At 40.6% G+C, this 18504-nt stretch overlaps 1 protein-coding gene across 11 annotated transcripts in view; it reads left to right on the top strand.

Annotated features, from left to right (window-relative positions):
• The window catches only part of LOC138693819 (uncharacterized), a 148202-nt gene that overhangs the window by 8938 nt on the left and 120760 nt on the right, over window positions 1-18504 (top strand). The window contains exon 1 of one of the 11 annotated variants that reach the window (XR_011330504.1): window positions 13398-14418. The exons of 9 other annotated variants lie outside the window; for them this stretch is intronic. The gene's annotated coding sequence lies outside the window, so the exon portion shown is untranslated. Of the gene's footprint in view, window positions 1-13397; window positions 14419-18504 lie in introns of those variants that run through there. One more of the 11 variants, XR_011330497.1, reaches the window with a different exon arrangement.

Genomic DNA, 18504 nt, shown 5'->3' with positions numbered 1-18504 from the left:
GGGAGTGGACTAAGAGGGCATAGACTGGTCTGCGAAGACAGCGAGTGGACTGAGAGGACAAAGAGTGGACTGAGAGTGAACAGAGAAGACATAGAGTGGACTGAGAGTGAACATAGAAGACATAGAGTGGACTGAAAAGACTGGGAGTGGACTCAGAGGACATAGAGTGGACTGAGAAGTCAGGGCGTGGACTGAGAGGACACAGAGTGGACGGAGAGGACATATAGTGGACTGAGAGGTCAGGGAGTAGACTGAGAGTACATTGAGTGGACTGAGAAGACAGGGAGTGGACTGAGAGGACTTAGAGTGGACTGAGAAGACGGGGAGTGGACTGAGAGGACATGGAGTGTACTGAGAAGACAGGGAGTGGACTCAGACGACATAGAGTGGACTGAGAGGACATAGAGTGGACTAAAAGGACATAGAGTGGATTGAGAAGACAGGGAGTGGACTGAGAGTACATAGAGTGGACTGAAAATTCAGGGCGTGGACTGGGAGGACGTAGAGTGTACTGACAGGTCAGGGAGTGGACTGAAAGGACATTGAGTGGACTGAGAAGACAGGGAGTGGACTGAGAGGACTTAGAGTGGACTGAGAAGACGGGGAGTGGACTGAGAGGACATGGAGTGGACTTAGAGGACATAGAGTGGACTGAGAAGACATGGACTGGACTGAGAAAACATTGTGTGGACTGAGAGGACATAGTGTGGACTGAGAACACAGGGAGTGTACTGAGAGGACATACTGTGGACTGAGAAGACAGGGAGTGGACTCAGACGACATAGAGTGGACTGAGAAGACTGGGAGTGGACTGAGAGGACATAGAGTGGACTACAAGGCCATAGAGTGAATAGAGAAGACAGGGAGTGGACTGAGAGTACATAGAGTGGACTGAGAAGACGGGGAGTGGACTGAGAGGACATGGAGTGTACTGAGAGGACATAGAGTGGACTGAGAAGACAGGGAGTGGACTCAGACGACATAGAGTGGACTGAGAAGACTTGGAGTGGACTGAGAGGACGCAGAGTGGACTAAAAGGACATAGAGTGGATTGAGAAGACAGGGAGTGGACTGAGAGTACATAGAGTGGAATGAGAAGACATGGAGTGGACTGAGAGGACATAGAGTGGACTGAGAAGACATAGAGTGGACTGAGAACACAGGGAGTGGACTAAGAGGGCATAGACTGGACTGAGAAGACAGCGAGTGGACTGAGAGGACATAGAGTGGACTGAGAGTGAACAGAGAAGACATAGAGTGGACTGAGAAGACTGGGAGTGGACTCAGAAGATATAGAGTGGACTGAGAATTCCGGACGTGGACTGAGAGGACACAGAGTGGACTGAGAGGACATAGAGTGGACTGAGAGGTCAGGGAGTATACTGAGAGGACATTGAGTGGACTGAGAAGACAGGGAGTGGACTGAGAGGACTTAGAGTGGACTGAGAAGACGGGGAGTGGACTGAGAGGACATGGAGTGGACTGAGAGGACGTAGAGTGGAATGAGAAGACATGGATTGGACTGAGAGGACATAGAGTGGACAGAGAAGACATGGAGTGGACTGAGAACACAGGGAGTGGACTAAGAGGGCATAGACTGGACTGCGAAGACATCGAGTGGACTGAGAGGGCATAGAGTGGACTGAGAGTGAACAGAGAAGAAATAGAGTGGACTGAGAAGACTGGGAGTGGACTCATAGGACATAGATTGGACTGAGAGGACATAGAGTGGACTGAGAACACAGGGAGTGGACTAAGAGGGCATAGACTGGACTGCGAAGACAGCGAGTGGACTGAGAGGACAGAGTGGAATGAGAGTGAACAGAGAAGACATATAGTGGACTGAGAAGACTGGGAGTGGACTGAGAGGACATAGAGTGGACTGAGAAGTCAGGGCGTGGACTGAGAGGACACAGAGTGGACTGAGAGGACATAGACTGGACTGAGAGGTCAGGGAGCAGACTGAGAGGACATTGAGTGGACTGTGGAGACAGGGAGTGGACTGAGAGGACTTAGAGTGGACTGAGAAGATACTTAGTAGTGATACTGGTGAAACAATTATGTGTGTGTTATGTATGTGTGCATTAAAAAAGATAACAAAACAATTCGTTAGAAAATTAATGTAATACACAGTAAATTCCGCCTCACATATGTCATATGACTTTTGCCAGGATTTGTGTCGAATGATAAGTTTGCAATAATCTATTCAAAATGTTGAACAATACTCACTTTGAAGGGTTTATAGAAAAATTTACAGAATATGCTATTGCAATAGTTATAACAACGTACAACCTATATTCAGTGATTATTCCGAGGGTAAATTTACATTTCCCTCCGGCCTATACCTGCACGTGCCTCTAGTATGCCTACTGTGCTTATGTAGACAACAACCCTCTGACGAGACAAATTAGTTGTGTTGTAGTTACATTCACATCCGAATGACTTTTTTTCCACTGTCTAGTGATAATCATGCACATTTTGACACATAATTGTTACAGTGCCGAAAAATATTACCATGCCTACTAAAAAGTAATGACTTGCCAACTTGCAGTGACGAAATTCTTAAGAGCTTTTGAGACTTATCCTACCGGTTCCCACATTTATTTAAGTTATTATACCTAGTAACAATAGGCCAGTAAGTTCGTAACATCGATGTATCGTACCACTTGATTACACTCCAATCCTTCCAAAAAAATAAGTACACTGTTGGCACTCCTTCCAGTATGGAGAGTTCATTGCGAGGGGCTTGTGGCACATGCGTCTTAAAGACGGTAGCTACGACCTTGATTCGCAATGTAGAGGGGGATTCTGGGGAGGAGATATCGATTCGCTACATTTCCATACAAAACATCACTAGCCTCTCATTCACAATTTGATATGTCACTTTATATTTGGGGCTCTGTATATGCACTGTGTTGTTGAGTGTTAGTTTCGTTGAGAGTCCATGCCTGTGAGTGTTACATATTTTCTGTATTATGAATCTTAATGAGAGAACATTAAGGTAGATTTAAAAGCTAAACAGTTTTCAAGTTGGATGTATGAAACATAAGTGTGCTTAGAAAGTTAGTGATGGACTCCACATTTACACTTTAAGATCAGTGCTGTAGTTGGGCCGGTATGGGCCAATACGCCATACCGTCTAAAATAAAAACTTGCTGTTACCATACCAGCAAAAAATATAGACTTGAAAACATTCATTATGTTCAACTAGTCTTTCATACACTTTGAAATGAAGGATGTTAGATATCTGAAAAAAATTTAGTTCTGATTTCTGGCATAACAGTAACAGCTGGTATCTCATATCCTTTGCTTACACACTTGTATATTCGTTGTCTTATTGAAAACTATGGTCTGGCACCTCATGAATAGTAGTTATCTGTTAATTTCAAGCCTGTCGTGATATTTCTAATTAATAGGTCTACTAATTTGACGACACGACACCTCACAACTGAAGTCTCCCATTATATTAATAATAAGTTAAGAGACTCTGAATTAATTAAGGTCTAAATACGCAAGTTTTCCTGAAATTACAATGTCTGATGATTTTGTTCAGAATATGGCAGTAGTTGTGATGGCCTTATTATGAGACATATAACAATTTCGTAAGCTTAATAGCATACTGTACTGTTAAGGTCTTTGATTCTATGGTACATTCGCCTGGATCTTATGTTGAAGAGGCATTTTCTGCTTCATAATAGGAAGTTTTCAAAGATAGTGAGCTACATTGCAGGACAAATATAGCTAATATAAAACCTAGTCATTTTTACAGAACCCTGGCAGAAAATTTCAATCAGAGGCTTTTCAATCCCACAGTAACATCCTACTTATGTTGACAGTCTGAGATTAGTATTATAGAATGGAAGACACGTAAAATAGAGAATGTTGAAAGATTTCATTTGTAAATACAAACATTTACGTGTAGGCCTACCTATAACCTGTACTAATATGTTCATCTTAAACTTGTATGAGCATTTCCATTTTGAAGAAAAGCGAAAGTACATTCTGGCCTTTAGGGATTATACTGACTTCAATATGAAACCTCCAGACCTTCGTAATTTGTAACATAGACCTATAATGCATTCTATTCTAATTTCAACTTCAGAATACAAAGGCGCTTTAGTGTAATGAACGATATTTCGACTAAGAATAGGAATACTCTTCTAGTAAAATAAATCCTAGGCTTTTGTTCTCAATCCTGTGTTGGGCCATCATTGTCAACATTTAACCCCATGCCTTATGTGCTATTGTGGCTGCGATCTGGATGGCGATCTCCAACCTAGGAGATTTGAACAGTACCCCTAAAATTATTTTCCAACTACAGCACTGATTAAAACAGCGGATGGAGGAAGACTAAATGTAAATATTCTATTGCCTTGGTGTTAGAAATATCTTTGGTTAACTGGGAGTTCTTGGTCATATAGTTCAAATTGTTTTACCCGTATTCTATTGGATTTTTTTTTTTTTTGAGGGGATTATGTAACTATATTTGTCTTCAAAATGCCGTGAATCATCTAATGTATAAGATGATAGAAGGATAACAGATTTATATCACCCTATTTAGTTTTGACACATTTGCTTCGCCACTGTTACCTTGTCCCTTAATGTTAATACATATGAAAGTATTTTCTGTGCAGTTTTGTGCATTATTCACTTTTTCTTTGCAAACACATTTTTCCTACGTTAGGGAATTATATCGAAATACCATCCTTTACAGTTCATGCTATTTCCTTATTTTTAATGTTTATATTGGTGTTGTAAAATAATTGCATCTGCAACGCGTTTTTAATGTTTTACCGTAATTGCATTCATCATTACCTAAACATTGTCTTGCAATAAGGTATCGGTACTGGTATAACATTATTTATTAGTTTCTTCGTATATTGTGTACTCAAATCTGTTGTTTATTATTGATTATACAAGTATTGGTTAGGATTGTTCAATATGTGTACAATAAATATTGGTATTGGTACTAGTTTCATGATTAATGTCTCCCTTTCCCTGTGGATCACTTTCCCTCATACTAGGCCTATCCTTACCATCTCTGCCAACTGTTGTTATTAGATCACATTATTCCACTCAAGAAAATAATGCCCTTCCAGGTGCGATACTAAGGATATTTTAGTATATGGGCAGATATCATGTATAAGCCTAATAAACTTCCAATTTTTTTGGCTCTCCATACATACACTTATATCTTATAAGTTCACTATTCTCGAACTTAGGGATTAATGCCCTCTCAGCCTTAAATCAACTGCCTATTACCATTTCGCACCGGGACTTCTTTACAATTTCTGCATTTTTTAGAATACTAACTCCTTAATAGCCATACTAATGTCACATGATTACACTAGACATGAATTAGGAAAGTTATTCTTTACTTCAAAGTACGGCCTGTTACCATTCCAGTAACGGCATTTATATTTACAAATTCTACAATTTTTTTTTTTTGCATTTTCTTCATACCTGTACCGGCTCAACCTGTCATTCATAAGTTTACATGGATCGAATTATGGAAATAATGTCTTGAGAGTATTCTAACTAAGGCCTGCCAATACGTGGTCATGGGACATTATGTTTAGAAACATTGCCCTCAATGAGTCAGTCCACTTTCTGTCCTCTCAGTCCACTCTATGTCCTCTCAGTCCACTCTATGTGCTCTCACTCCATTCTCTGTCATCTCAGTCCACTCAATGTCCTCTCAGTCTACTCCCTGACCTCTCAGTCCACTCTATGTCCTCTCAGTCCACTCTGTGTCCTCTCAGTCCACGCCCTGACTTCTCAGTCCACTCTATGTCCTCTGAGTCCACTCCCAGTCTTCTCAGTCCACTCTATGTCTTCTATGTTCACTCTCAGTCCACTCTATGTCTTCTCTGTTCACTCTCAGTCCACTCTATGTCCTCTCAGTCCACTCGCTGTCTTCGCAGTCCAGTCTATGCCCTCTTAGTCCACTCCCTGTGTTCTCAGTCCACTCCATGTCTTCTCAGTCCCCTCTATGTCCTCTCAGTCCAATCCATGTCTTCTCATTCCACTCTATGTCCTCTCAGTCCACTCCCTGTCTTCTCAATCCACTCTATGTCCTTTTAGTCCACTCTACGTCCTCTCAGTCCACTCCAAGTCTTCTCAGTCCACTCTATGTCGTCTGAGTCCACTCCCTGTCTTCTCAGTCCACTCTATGTCCTCTCAGTACACTCCATGTCCTCTCAGTCCACTCCATGTCTTCTCATTCCACTCTATGTCCTCTCAGTCCACTCCATGTCCTCTCAGTCCATTCCCCGTCTTCTCAGTCCACTCTAAGTCCTCTCAGTCCCCTGCCTGACTTCTCAGTCCACTCAATGTCCTCTCAGTCTACTCCCTGACCTCTCAGTCCACTCTATGTCCTCTCAGTCCACTCTGTGTCCTCTCAGTCCACGCCCGGAATTCTCGGTCCACTCTATGTCCTATGAGTCCACTCCCAGTCTTCTCAGTCCACTCTGTGTCTTCTCTGTTCACTCTCAGTCCACTCTATGTCCTCTCAGTCCACTCGCTGTCTTCGCAGTCCAGTCTATGCCCTCTTAGTCCACTCCCTGTGTTCTCAGTCCACTCTATGTCCTCTCAGTCCACTCCATGTCTTCTCATTCCACTCTATGTACTCTCAGTCCACTCCCTGTCTTCTCAATCCACTCTATGTCCTTTTAGTCCACTCTACGTCCTCTCAGTCCACTCCAAGTCTTCTCAGTCCACTCTATGTCGTCTGAGTCCACTCCCTGTCTTCTCAGTCCACTCTATGTCCTCTCAGTACACTCCATGTCCTCTCAGTCCACTCCCCGTCTTCTCAGTCCACTCTATGTACTCTCAGTCCACTCCCTGTCTTCTCAGTCCACTCTATGTCCTTTTAGTCCACTCTATGTCCTCTCAGTCCACTCCCAGTCTTCTCAGTCCACTCTATGTCGTCTGAGTCCACTCCCTGTCTTCTCAGTCCACAGTATGTCCTCTCAGTACACTCCCTGTGTTCTCAGTCCACACTATGTCCTCTCAGTCCACACTATGTTTTCTCAGTCCAGTCCATGTCTTCTCAGTCCACTCTATGTCCTCTCAGTCCACTCCATGTCCTCTCAGTCCACTCCCCGTCTTCTCAGTCCACTCTAAGTCCTCTCAGTCCACTCCCTGTCTTCTCAGTCCACTCAATGTCCTCTCAGTCTACTCCCTGACCTGTCAGTACACTCTACGTCCTCTCAGTCCACGCCCTGAATTTTCAGTCCACTCTATGTACTCTCAGTCCACTCCCTGTCTTCTCAATCCACTCTATGTCCTTTTAGTCCACTCTATGTCCTCTCAGTCCACTCCCAGTCTTCTCAGTCCACTCTATGTCGTCTGAGTCCACTTCCTGTCTTCTCAGTCCACAGTATGTCCTCTCAGTACACTCCCTGTGTTCTCGGTCGACTCTATGTCCTCTCTGTCCACTCTATGTCCTCTCAATCCTCTCCCTGTGTTCTCAGTCCACTCTATCTCCTCTCAGTCCACTCTATGTCCTCTCAGTCCAATCCCTGTCTTCTCAGCCCACTCTATGTCCTCTCAGTCCACGCCCTGTCTTCTCAGTCCGCTCTATGTCCTCTGAGTCAACTCCCTGTCTTCTCACTTGACTCTGTGTCCTCTCAGTCCACGCTGTCTTCTCAGTCCACTCTATGTCCTCTCTGTCCACTCCCTGTCTACTCAGTCCACTCTATGTCCTCACAATCCACTCCCTGTCTTCTCAGTCGACTCTATGTCGTCTCAGTCCACTCCCTGTCTTCTCATTCCACTCTATGTCCTCTCAGTCCACTCCCTGTCTTCTCAATCCACTCTATGTCCTTTAGTCCACTCGCTGTCCTCTCAGTCCACTCCATGTATTATCAGTCCACTCTATGTCCTCTCAGTCCACTCTTTGTCCTCTCTGTCCACTCCCTGTCTTCTCAGTCCACTCTATGTCCTCTCAGTCCACTCCCTGTCTTCTCAGTCCACTATATGCCTTCTCAGTCCACTCTATGTCTTCTCAGTCCAATCTAAGTCTTCTCAGTCCACTCTATGTCTTCTCAGTCCAATCTATGTCCTCTCAGTCCACTCCATGTCTTCTCGGTCCAATCTATGTCCTCTTAGTCCACTCTCTGTCCTCTCAGTCCACTCTATGTCCTCTTAGTCCACTCTATGTCCTCTCAGTCCACTCTATGTCCTCTTAGTCCACTCTGTGTCCTCTCAGTCCACATTCTGTCTTCTCAGTCCACTCAATGGCTTCTCAGTCCACTCTATTTCTTCTCAGTCCACTCTATGTCCTCTCAGTTTACTCCCTGTTTCTCAGTCCACTCTATGTCCTTTCAGTCCTCTCCCTGTCTTCTCAGTCCACTCTATGTCCTCTCAATCCACTCCATGTCCTCTCAGTCCACTCCCTGTCTTCTGAGTCCACTCTATGTCCTCTCAGTCCACTCCCAGTCTTCTCAGTCCACTCTATGTCGTCTGAGTGCACTCCGTCTTCTCAGTCCACAGTATGTCCTCTCAGAACACACTCCCTGTGTTCTCAGTCCACTCTATGTCCTCTCAGTCCACTCTATGTCCTCTCAGTCCTCTCCCTGTGTTCTCAGTCCACTCTATGTCCTCTTAGTTCCCTCTATGTCCTCTCAGTCCACTCCCTGCTTTCTCAGTCCAATCTATGTTCTCTCAGTCCACTCCCTGACTTCTCAGTCCACTCTATGTCCTCTTAGTCCACACCCTGTCTTCTCAGTCCACTCTATGTCCCTTCAGTCCACTCTATGTCCTCCCAGTCCACTCCCTGTCTTCACAGTCCACTCCCTGTCTTCTCAGTCCACCCCCTGTCTTCTGAGTCCACTCAATGTCCTCTTAGTTTTTCTCCCTGTCCTCTCAGTCCACTCTATGTCCTCTCAGTCCTCTCTATGTCCTCTTAGTCCACTCTATGTCCTCTGAGTCCACTCAATGTGCTCTAAATCCACTCTGTATGCTCTCAGTCCACTGTATGTCCTCTCAGTCCACTCTATGTGCTCTTATTCCACTCTATGTGCTCTGGGCCCACTCTCTCTCTCCTCTCAGTCATATCTGGTTCTTCTCTGTCCGCTCAGAGTCCCACCAGTTCACTCTCTGAGTTGTCACTCTACTCTATGTCCTCTCAGTCCACTCAATGTCCTGTCAGGCCACTCTTTCTTCTCCGTCCACTCTCTCTCTCTCATCTTAGTCCAATGTGGTTCCTCTCAGTCCACTCTCTGTCCTCTGAGTCCATTTTCTGCCCACTGAGTCCCCTCTCTGAGCTTGGACTCCTCTCTCTGTCCTCTCAGTCCACTCTATGTGCACTCAGTCCACTCTCTGTCCTCTCAGTCCTATCTGCTTCCTCTCAGTTCACTCACAGTCAAACCAGTACTCTCTCTGTACTCATATTCCCCTGTCTGAATTCTTAGTCCACTTTATGTCCTCTCAGTCCACGCAGTGTTCTTTCAGTCCATTCTCTGTCCTCTCAGTCCACTGTATGTGCTCTCAGTGTATTTCCTTTCCTGTCATTGGGGATTATATGATCTGGTTTTGCAACAATTTGCATATCTGTCATACTCATACATATTTTTTGGGATTGCATTTATTCGGGGTTCGAACCCGGGTAATAATTTGTTTGTTGTACAGTTCTTTGCCGTACGGGTATCTTGAGCTGTAAGCATAGTGTCATTGCGACTCTGGTGTTCTGTCTGTAAACTACGTCCACGATTTAATACAGTTACAACTTATTACCTTTTCAAATACATGATGGCAGCTTTTCTCTCATCGCTATCGCTAAGGAGTGTAGTGTTGGCTCCCATGCATACATGCTTAATTTGATTTACGTAGTAGCCTTGCGCGCGTCCGCCATGACAGTTCGCCTTGGCAACAGTTTATTGGATTATACCATTTACACTAATATTGATAAATTGATATGAGATGTGTCCATGTACTCTTGACGGTTTTGCTTTAAGTAATAGAAATACTCATGGTTGCTGTTATTTGTTCCACAGAAAATTTAAGAAATAACTTAAGTCTATTCTTAATGCATTAAAATAAATTGCCCAGGACGAATTACTTTATAAGCACCTTCGGTTTTCTGTATTTTAATACACTGTGCATTTATTCTTTGTTATAAATTGAATCGTGAACTGCAGAAAGCCAACAAGTCATAGTTTTCCTCAAATTCAGTTATTCATATAGTTGTAATATTCATACATAGGCCTTTGAGGGGTGAAGGAACCCCACCAGAGCCTTCTTTAGTTACAAGCCGGGGCCATACGTCGGCAACACTATAATTAACTGTCACCCGGAGGCCAACCGTACAGTACACGTGTTTGTGCTAATGCCGATTTTCAATGTAAATTAATGTTACAATATAAGTGTGTGTCGATGGAATTAGGTTTACGGTCGTACCAAACGTTAATTGTTGATGTATTATAAACTAAATGCGTGTTGGTGATAAAAAACAAGACAGTAAATGAAAATAAAATGGTTGCAGTCTTTGGGAATTTTTACGGTTATGGATGACAAAGTAATTGACTATTCTATTAAATATTAAATAACCACATTTTTATATTCTTATTTGTGGTTTGTGTGTATCAGAATTCTAGTCAAATTGTTGGGTCTCGTCTGCTATATCAATAAAGTTACGCCGTTGGTTTTCGAAGTCATTGTAAACAGCTGTTTTGTGATCCCATAAATGTTGCAGTTTTGTTGAAGATTCGGAATGCCTGCTATACGTCAGAACTATCTATAATTTGTAGATGCATATAATCACTTTGTCGGTTTGGTCAATGTTACTTATGTCCACCCACTATAAAGACATAGGCCAATTTTACACATATTTAGTATAACTTGTTGCTTTGACAGGTTAGGTTTAGTTAGTTTAGGTTTTTGTTATAGCCTATCTTGCATATACAATTATAGCGCAACATTGGCAGTGATAAAAGTGAAATATTCGTTCAGTGGGCGTTGGATACTCTACATTCATCTAACAAATAATTTAGGATAACAGTATTGTTATGGTGATTGGCCAGGTTCAAACTAAAACTGGCTTCCTGGACATCTGAAATATTTATAGAAAAGCACGACAAAATCACATGAAATTAAAATGCATATGATATCCTACACCTTTCATGTCAGAGGTGAAACAACATTAAGCGGCAAAACATTGTCAATTTACTAGCCACATAATGGTTAATTGATTGGAATAGGGTATTGCGAAAGTACGTCATTATTTTATTTATTTTTGGTACAAGTAACATTTCTTTAAGTGTTTATTTATTTTCCCTTGTACCATCAATAAAAAAACAAGTATGTTTTTATTTTTTATTTTTTTTTTAATTTTAAGTGGCTGGCGATAAAAACAAGACAGTAAATGAAAATAATATGGCTGCAGTCTTTGACAATTTTTACTGTTATTAATAATGACAGAAAGTGATTGACTATTCTTGTAGACATTAAATATTTTATAAACTGCATTTTTATAGTCTTACTTGTGGTTTGTAGTCCGGCAGAAATGTTGTTCAAGGGAGAGTTGTAGGATCTCGCCTGCTGTGTATCAATAAAGTCGCTCAGCTGAGTTTCTTTGCAAATACCTATTTTCTGTTAGGAGGTACAAAAAGAACATTTCCTTTGGAATCACACAATGTATCACCTTTAGAAAAACTGTCATTTGAAAAATGTTTTATGCATACTACAGAATCTTTCTGGGGTTCCCAATTGCCTCTTTTTATATTTCTAACCCACTTCTGCCTTTGTTCAGGATCAACAGGAAATCTAAATGTAGTGACATAACCATCTGTTTTGGTATTGTAGTTGCTACGACAAATAGGCACACAGCACTTTCTAGGCATCTGAAATATTTGTAGAAAAACACGATAGATAATCGCATAAGATAATATTAAAATATATCCTAAACCTTTCACAGATGAAACACCATTAAGTCGCAAAACATTGTCAATTTGCTAGCCACAAATTTGTTAACTGAATGGAACTTAAGAATACTGCGTAGGAACTTACGTCTTTATTGCATTATTGATTTTATTATTTTCGGTGCAAGGAATATCTTTTTTATTTTTTTATTTACCTTCGTACTATCAATAAAAACATGTTTTTTTTTGTAATTATTTTAAGTGGCAGCCTTTGTGTGTAAGTAGCCTACTTACGCCGTATTCTGAAGTCTAGCTAATTGATTGCAATAAAACACTATTTTCGAACCCGTAATAATTTACATCACTATTCTGAATCTTGATCTTACCTTTGTGCGTGAAGTAATATTGAAAAAATACGCGTTATGTATAACAAAAGCAATGAGCAAACACAATATCACTCTAAAATCCACTCCACTCCACTCTGCGTTGCCAAACCTACCCATGCCCCAGCTGGTAACTAAAGAAGGCTCTGACCCCACACATCCAGTGCTCAGTGTGCATTTCACAGTGGCAATAAGTCACAGTGCATTGCAGTAAGGCCGCCAGTTTAGGACATGTTGAATTTTTTTTGTACCGGTAATTAATAAAAAGTCAGTTTGCTTTTCTTTCTTTTTTATAGGTTTACAGGAATTTGAAGAATTACATGTGCTATTCACACAATTTGTTAGTGTTAGTTGGGAGGCCTGAGGGAATAAGACCTTTGGGGAGGCCGAGATGTAGATGGGAGGATAATATTAAAATGGATTTGAGGGAGGTGGGATATGATGGTAGGGACTGGATTAATCTTGTTCAGGATAGGGACCGATGGTGGGCTTATGTGACGGGTGGCAATGAACCTCTGGGTTCCTTAAAAGCCATAAGTAAGTATGTATCGACACAATTTAGTATGTTTGTGTACTTTTTTCAATGTATTGGCTTATATATATATATATATATATATATATATATATATATATATATATATATATATATATATATATATTATAATAAAAAAATGGCCTTCTCTGTCTTCTTCACCTAAAAATTGTTTTCAAGAAATAAAATGATTGTTATTGGTATTGAATTGCTGAAACCCCATATGTTCAGGCAATTCACATTTTTTACCAGAAAATAGTAAAGAAAAAAATTGAAGTTCATGTATGTCATACACTAGAATTTATTATTATGCTTTAATAAAAAATAATCACTTCAAAATACTAAACGCTTTTGAAGATAATCAGTTTTTTGTATCTCCTAAAAAATTTATTCTGCAATTCATGATTCAATTAGTAAACAGTTAGCAGTACAAATTCAAGAGAAGACTTACCTTCATTCTGTTCAAGCTAAAATTCGACTTAATACATGTATTCGGTATTCAAATACATTCACTTGGACCAGAGAACAGAATCAAGAGAATATTCTGCAGTGCTTAAAACTTAACTGACCCAATTAAGTACATGTACACATCTCTTATCAATCTATCTTAATGTTAATTCCTCACTTTTAATGCGCCACAATTAACATTGAACGTATTTATTTTAAAGGTTCCTGGCTACTGGTGACTTACATGTCTGCATCGTACAGATTTAGGATGGCACATAATACTATCAGTGGATTTATCCCTGAAATATGTGATGCCATCTATTCATCACTGTAGCCGAAATTCTTGGCATTCCCAAATAAAGAAGACTGGGCTACCATTGCACACAAATTTGAAACAAAGAATCAGTTTCGTAATTGTGTGAGTGCATTAGATGGGAAGCATGTGAGGATGCAAAAGTGGATCTTTATATTTTAACTACAAGATGTATACATCCATTATCCTCATGGCACTTGTGTCTGCAGATCTACATTTCATTGTCATTGACGTTGGATCATTTGGGAGGAACAGTGATGGTGGGGTATTTGCAAGTTCTGCATTTGGGCAGAAAATAATTAATAAACAGATAGGCTTTCCAGATGATAAGCCACTGCACACTGGAGGACCAACTACGCCTCATGCGATAGTGGCATTTAGATTACTGCCTGATCTAATGAAACCGTATCCAAGCGGGGCCTCACTCCTGACAAGAGAATATTCAACTTTCGATTGTCACATGCAAGAAGCAGTGTAGAGTGTGCCTTTGGGCTATTGGCTTCCAAATTTAGAATTTTTCATACACCTATATCAGTTAAACCTGAGAATGTAGACAAAATAATAAAAAGGCTACCTGTGTTCTAGATAACATGATATTGGACAGAGATGGGGAAGTGTGTGATGAACGTTTGCCTTTGTGAACCCAACCAGTGAGATACAGAGCAACACAGAAACAAATGTGAATGCCTCAAGTCGTTGCTCACAAGAAATTAGAGACAAGATTTAAAGAATATTTCAACAGAGACTATGTTACACAAGGGGAATAGACAAGCAGTAGAGTTTTAAGACCCTTAACCATTTTTAAATTTAACATTTACCATTTTGGAGCAAATATATCAGATATTGTTTGAACATTATGCCTGACAAATCATAATTAATAAGGTAAGGAATTGCATATGGAATATGATAATAAGATTGTAATTACTTTATTTATTTGGAGAGTTCAGCATAAGTTAGGTTAACGCATGTTTCCTTCATTGATTTAATAGCAATTTATAGTATAAGAGTGTAAAATTGGATTTTATGCCTTGGGCGATAATTTCCATGAGTGCATAAAATCTGTTCACTCTCGTGTGCTATACAATATTTTATCCATTACTGGTATCTAAATTCAATTTTAAATTGCACGCCTTTTCTTTGTCACGTGTTGTTTGTGAACAAGTTATAAATGAATGAATGTATGGATTTTATGGTTGCTAATGTGAAAAAGTTTTTAATTCAGTGTTGTGAAAAAAGCCGTAGTTTAGGTTGCTAAAAGCAATAAAATTAAGACCAGTTTTGATACCAGTTATGGATAAAATATTTAATAGTAAGGCATTTGTGTAGTGCATTGCATATCACTGCATTGTATATTTGTTTGTAACTCTAGTGATGAATTTTATCTGCATGTAAATCGAATTAATCTGTTTGTTATATATTGTAACTTCTATAGAGCCCACACTCTAGCTCAGTCGGTAGTCTCGCTTGTCTCCTGATCTGGAGTTGCGCTCGGGCTTGGACTGATTGCCTGGTTGGTTTTTATCCCCCCCCCCCTTCGAGTTGCGCTCGGGCTTGGAATGATTGCCTGGTTGGTTTTTATCCCCCCCCTTCGAGTTGCGCTCGGGCTTGGACTGATTGCCTGGTTGGTTTTTATCCCCCCCCCTTCGAGTTGTGCTCGGGCTTGGACTGATTGCCTGGTTGGTTTTTATCCCCCCCCTTCGAGTTGCGCTCGGGCTTGGACTGATTGCCTGGTTGGTTTTTATCCCCCCCCTTCGAGTTGCGCTCGGGCTTGGACTGATTGCCTGGTTGGTTTTTATCCCCCCCCCCCTTCGAGTTGCGCTCGGGCTTGGACTGATTGCCTGGTTGGTTTTTATCCCCCCCCCCCCTTCGAGTTGCGCTCGGGCTTGGACTGATTGCCTGGTCGGTTTTTATCCCCCCCCTTCGAGTTGCGCTCGGGCTTGGACTGATTGCCTGGTTGGTTTTTATCCCCCCTCCCTTTCGAGTTGCGCTCGGGCTTGGACTGATTGCCTGGTTGGTTTTTATCCCCCCCCCTTCGAGTTGCGCTCGGGCTTGGAATGATTGCCTGGTTGGTTTTTATCCCCCCCCCTTCGAGTTGTGCTCGGGCTTGGAATGATTGCCTGGTTGGTTTTTATCCTGCCCCCTTCGAGTTGCGCTCGGGCTTGGAATGATTGCCTGGTTGGTTTTTATCCCCCCCCCCTTCGAGTTGTGCTCGGGCTTGGAATGATTGCCTGGTTGGTTTTTATCCCCCCCCCCCCTTCGAGTTGCGCTCGGGCTTGGAATGATTGCCTGGTTGGTTTTTATCCCCCCCCCTTCGAGTTGTGCTCGGGCTTGGAATGATTGCCTGGTTGGTTTTTATCCCCCCCCTTCGAGTTGTGCTCGGGCTTGGAATGATTGCCTGGTTGGTTTTTATCCCCCCCCCCTTCGAGTTGTGCTCGGGCTTGGAATGATTGCCTGGTTGGTTTTTATCCCCCCCCCCCTTCGAGTTGTGCTCGGGCTTGGAATGATTGCCTGGTTGGTTTTTATCCCCCCCCCCCTTCGAGTTGTGCTCGGGCTTGGACTAATTGCCTGGTTGGTTTTTATCTCCCCCCCCCCTTCGAGTTGCGCTCGGGCTTGGACTGATTACCTGGTTGGTTTTTATTTCCCCCCCCCCTTTTTCCAGTTATTATTTATTTTTTTTTTTTTGCCAACCTTAAAGCAAATTTCAGATAATCTATGATGAATCCTCGGCCTCAGCTCACCTCTCCAAAAATTTGTGTAACTCTTGAGTTGCTCTGTATCTTCAAGCTTCAGTCCTAATGTAAGTTCTATGGAATACAATAAGTGTAGTGAACAATAAATTAAAGTGCAACTTCGCTAATATTGTGAAAGGAAAAAAATCAGCTCGGTCTCGATCATTACACTGATCCAGCCACCTTAAATGAGTTTATCAAAACAAACTCGTTATATTAGTATGCAACATAAATTTTATCAATATGGTACAGTATGCATTCCTTTCACATTTAATAAGTCTTTGTATTACACCAATGTATTAATACTGAAAGTAAGATATTTGTGTTTTGAAAGAAAATTAAAAATCATTATGATAATAATGAACAGGTTTGAGTGTGGTACCTATTGGCTTCTTGCTGTTCTCCACTATTAGATCCTACATTTGAGAGCTGATGTAGAAATTTGAGGAGAATTTTGAGTAGGGGTGTTTGTAAACGAACTGGAAAGAATAATGATATCTGATATAATATGCCTTGTTTATACAATCTTTCTCATTTTTTTTTCACTAGCCAAATACATCTAAATTGTGGTAGAGATCCAGATTAATCTAGTAGGTTAGGAAAATGAAAAGAACATAACCTAACTTAAATTATTCATAAACTACACTAAACATAACCTAACATAGATTAATAATAAAACTAGCTGAACCTAACAACCTATTGGGTTGTGGATATTTATCTACATTTCTTACAGGCTTAGACCTATAGAAGAAAAGAAAAATATTTTACCTTCTTCCAGCAACAAATGGCTCCAAAAAATTGAGGACATCAAAGTATACTCACTTCTTTACTTCCGATGCTCCAGAGCCTGAGGGGAGCACACTGCCTCTTCTACTTCTATACCCGGCCCTCAAAATTTGCTATTTCTTGACACAAGTCTTTGCTGAAACAAAGAATTACGTTCTGTGACGAAAATGTCATGCAATTGTTCATTCATTCATTTATTTTATTCCATTGATCTTACATGAGCAATGAAGCTTTAAGATGTGGAACATGTCAACATTTTACAATATTACAATTACAATTTTTACAAATTTTTATAGTTTTACAATTTAGTAATTTTCTACAATTTTTACAATTTTGTACAATTTTTTTACTTTTTTTACATTTTGGCGAGATGTAGTGAGATGAGATGAGGTCCGAGGATTCGCCAAAATATTACCCGGCATTTGCCTTTTCGGTGGGGGAAACCTCGGAAAAACCCAACCAGGTAATCAAATCAAAGGGGTTGATGCCAAGGACTCGCCATAGACCATCCGGCTTCAGTCCCACGGCTGGGGAAAACCTCCGAAGAAACCAAAGTCCAAAGGGGGATCCAACCCAAGCCCGAACGCAGCTCCGGATCAGCAGCCCAGCGAGTCTGTCGACTGAGCTACATCGATGGCTCTACTAAAAGTATACAATACATAGCCAATCAGATTATTAAATTTACAAACGCAAACGATCATTCATAAGTTGAGCTATATTATAATACAAACCAATTTAATTAAATTTAAGGCATAAACAATTCAACCAGTTGTGATATACAGAAATTGATAATACATATCATGCAAACTACTTCAAATTACAAACACAAACAATTTATCAGTAGAGCTATATAGATTACTATTCAATTTAAAGCATATACAATTCATCGGCCAAAACTATACAAATATATACAATACAAAGTAGCATACTTTCATTAAGCTATACAAATTTGTGCAATTAATATCAAGTAGATTAATTCAATTTATAATCATAAACAATTCATCAGTTGAGCTATACATATTACCATTCAATTTACAGTAGGTCTAGGCTATATACAATTCATCACTAGAGCTACACAGACTAGTAATCATTTTAAGAACATATACAATTCATCAGCCAAACTATACAAACATATACAATCAAATTAGTTCAATTTACAAACTTATTTTCGTTAAGCTATACAATTCATATGAAGTAGATTAATTCAATTTATAAGCTTAAACAATTCATCAGTTGACCCATACAGCATACTATTCAATTTACAGTACATACAATTCATCAGTTATGCTAAACAAAAAATACAATACATAGTAAACAGATTAAGTCAATATAAAAACATATTTTAGTTGAGCTATATAAAATTGTACATGTCATTTAAGTAGAATAATTCAATTCACAAGCATAAACAATTCATCAATTGTGTAGAAGGTATGAGTATGTAGAAATTTGGTTA

This window comes from Periplaneta americana, unplaced genomic scaffold (assembly GCF_040183065.1).
Source record: "Periplaneta americana isolate PAMFEO1 unplaced genomic scaffold, P.americana_PAMFEO1_priV1 scaffold_22, whole genome shotgun sequence".
In the NCBI taxonomy this organism is placed as follows: Eukaryota; Metazoa; Arthropoda; class Insecta; order Blattodea; family Blattidae; genus Periplaneta; species Periplaneta americana.
The sequence above is the reverse complement of the archived record's forward strand: the minus strand, read 5'-3'. Positions and strand labels throughout refer to the sequence as shown.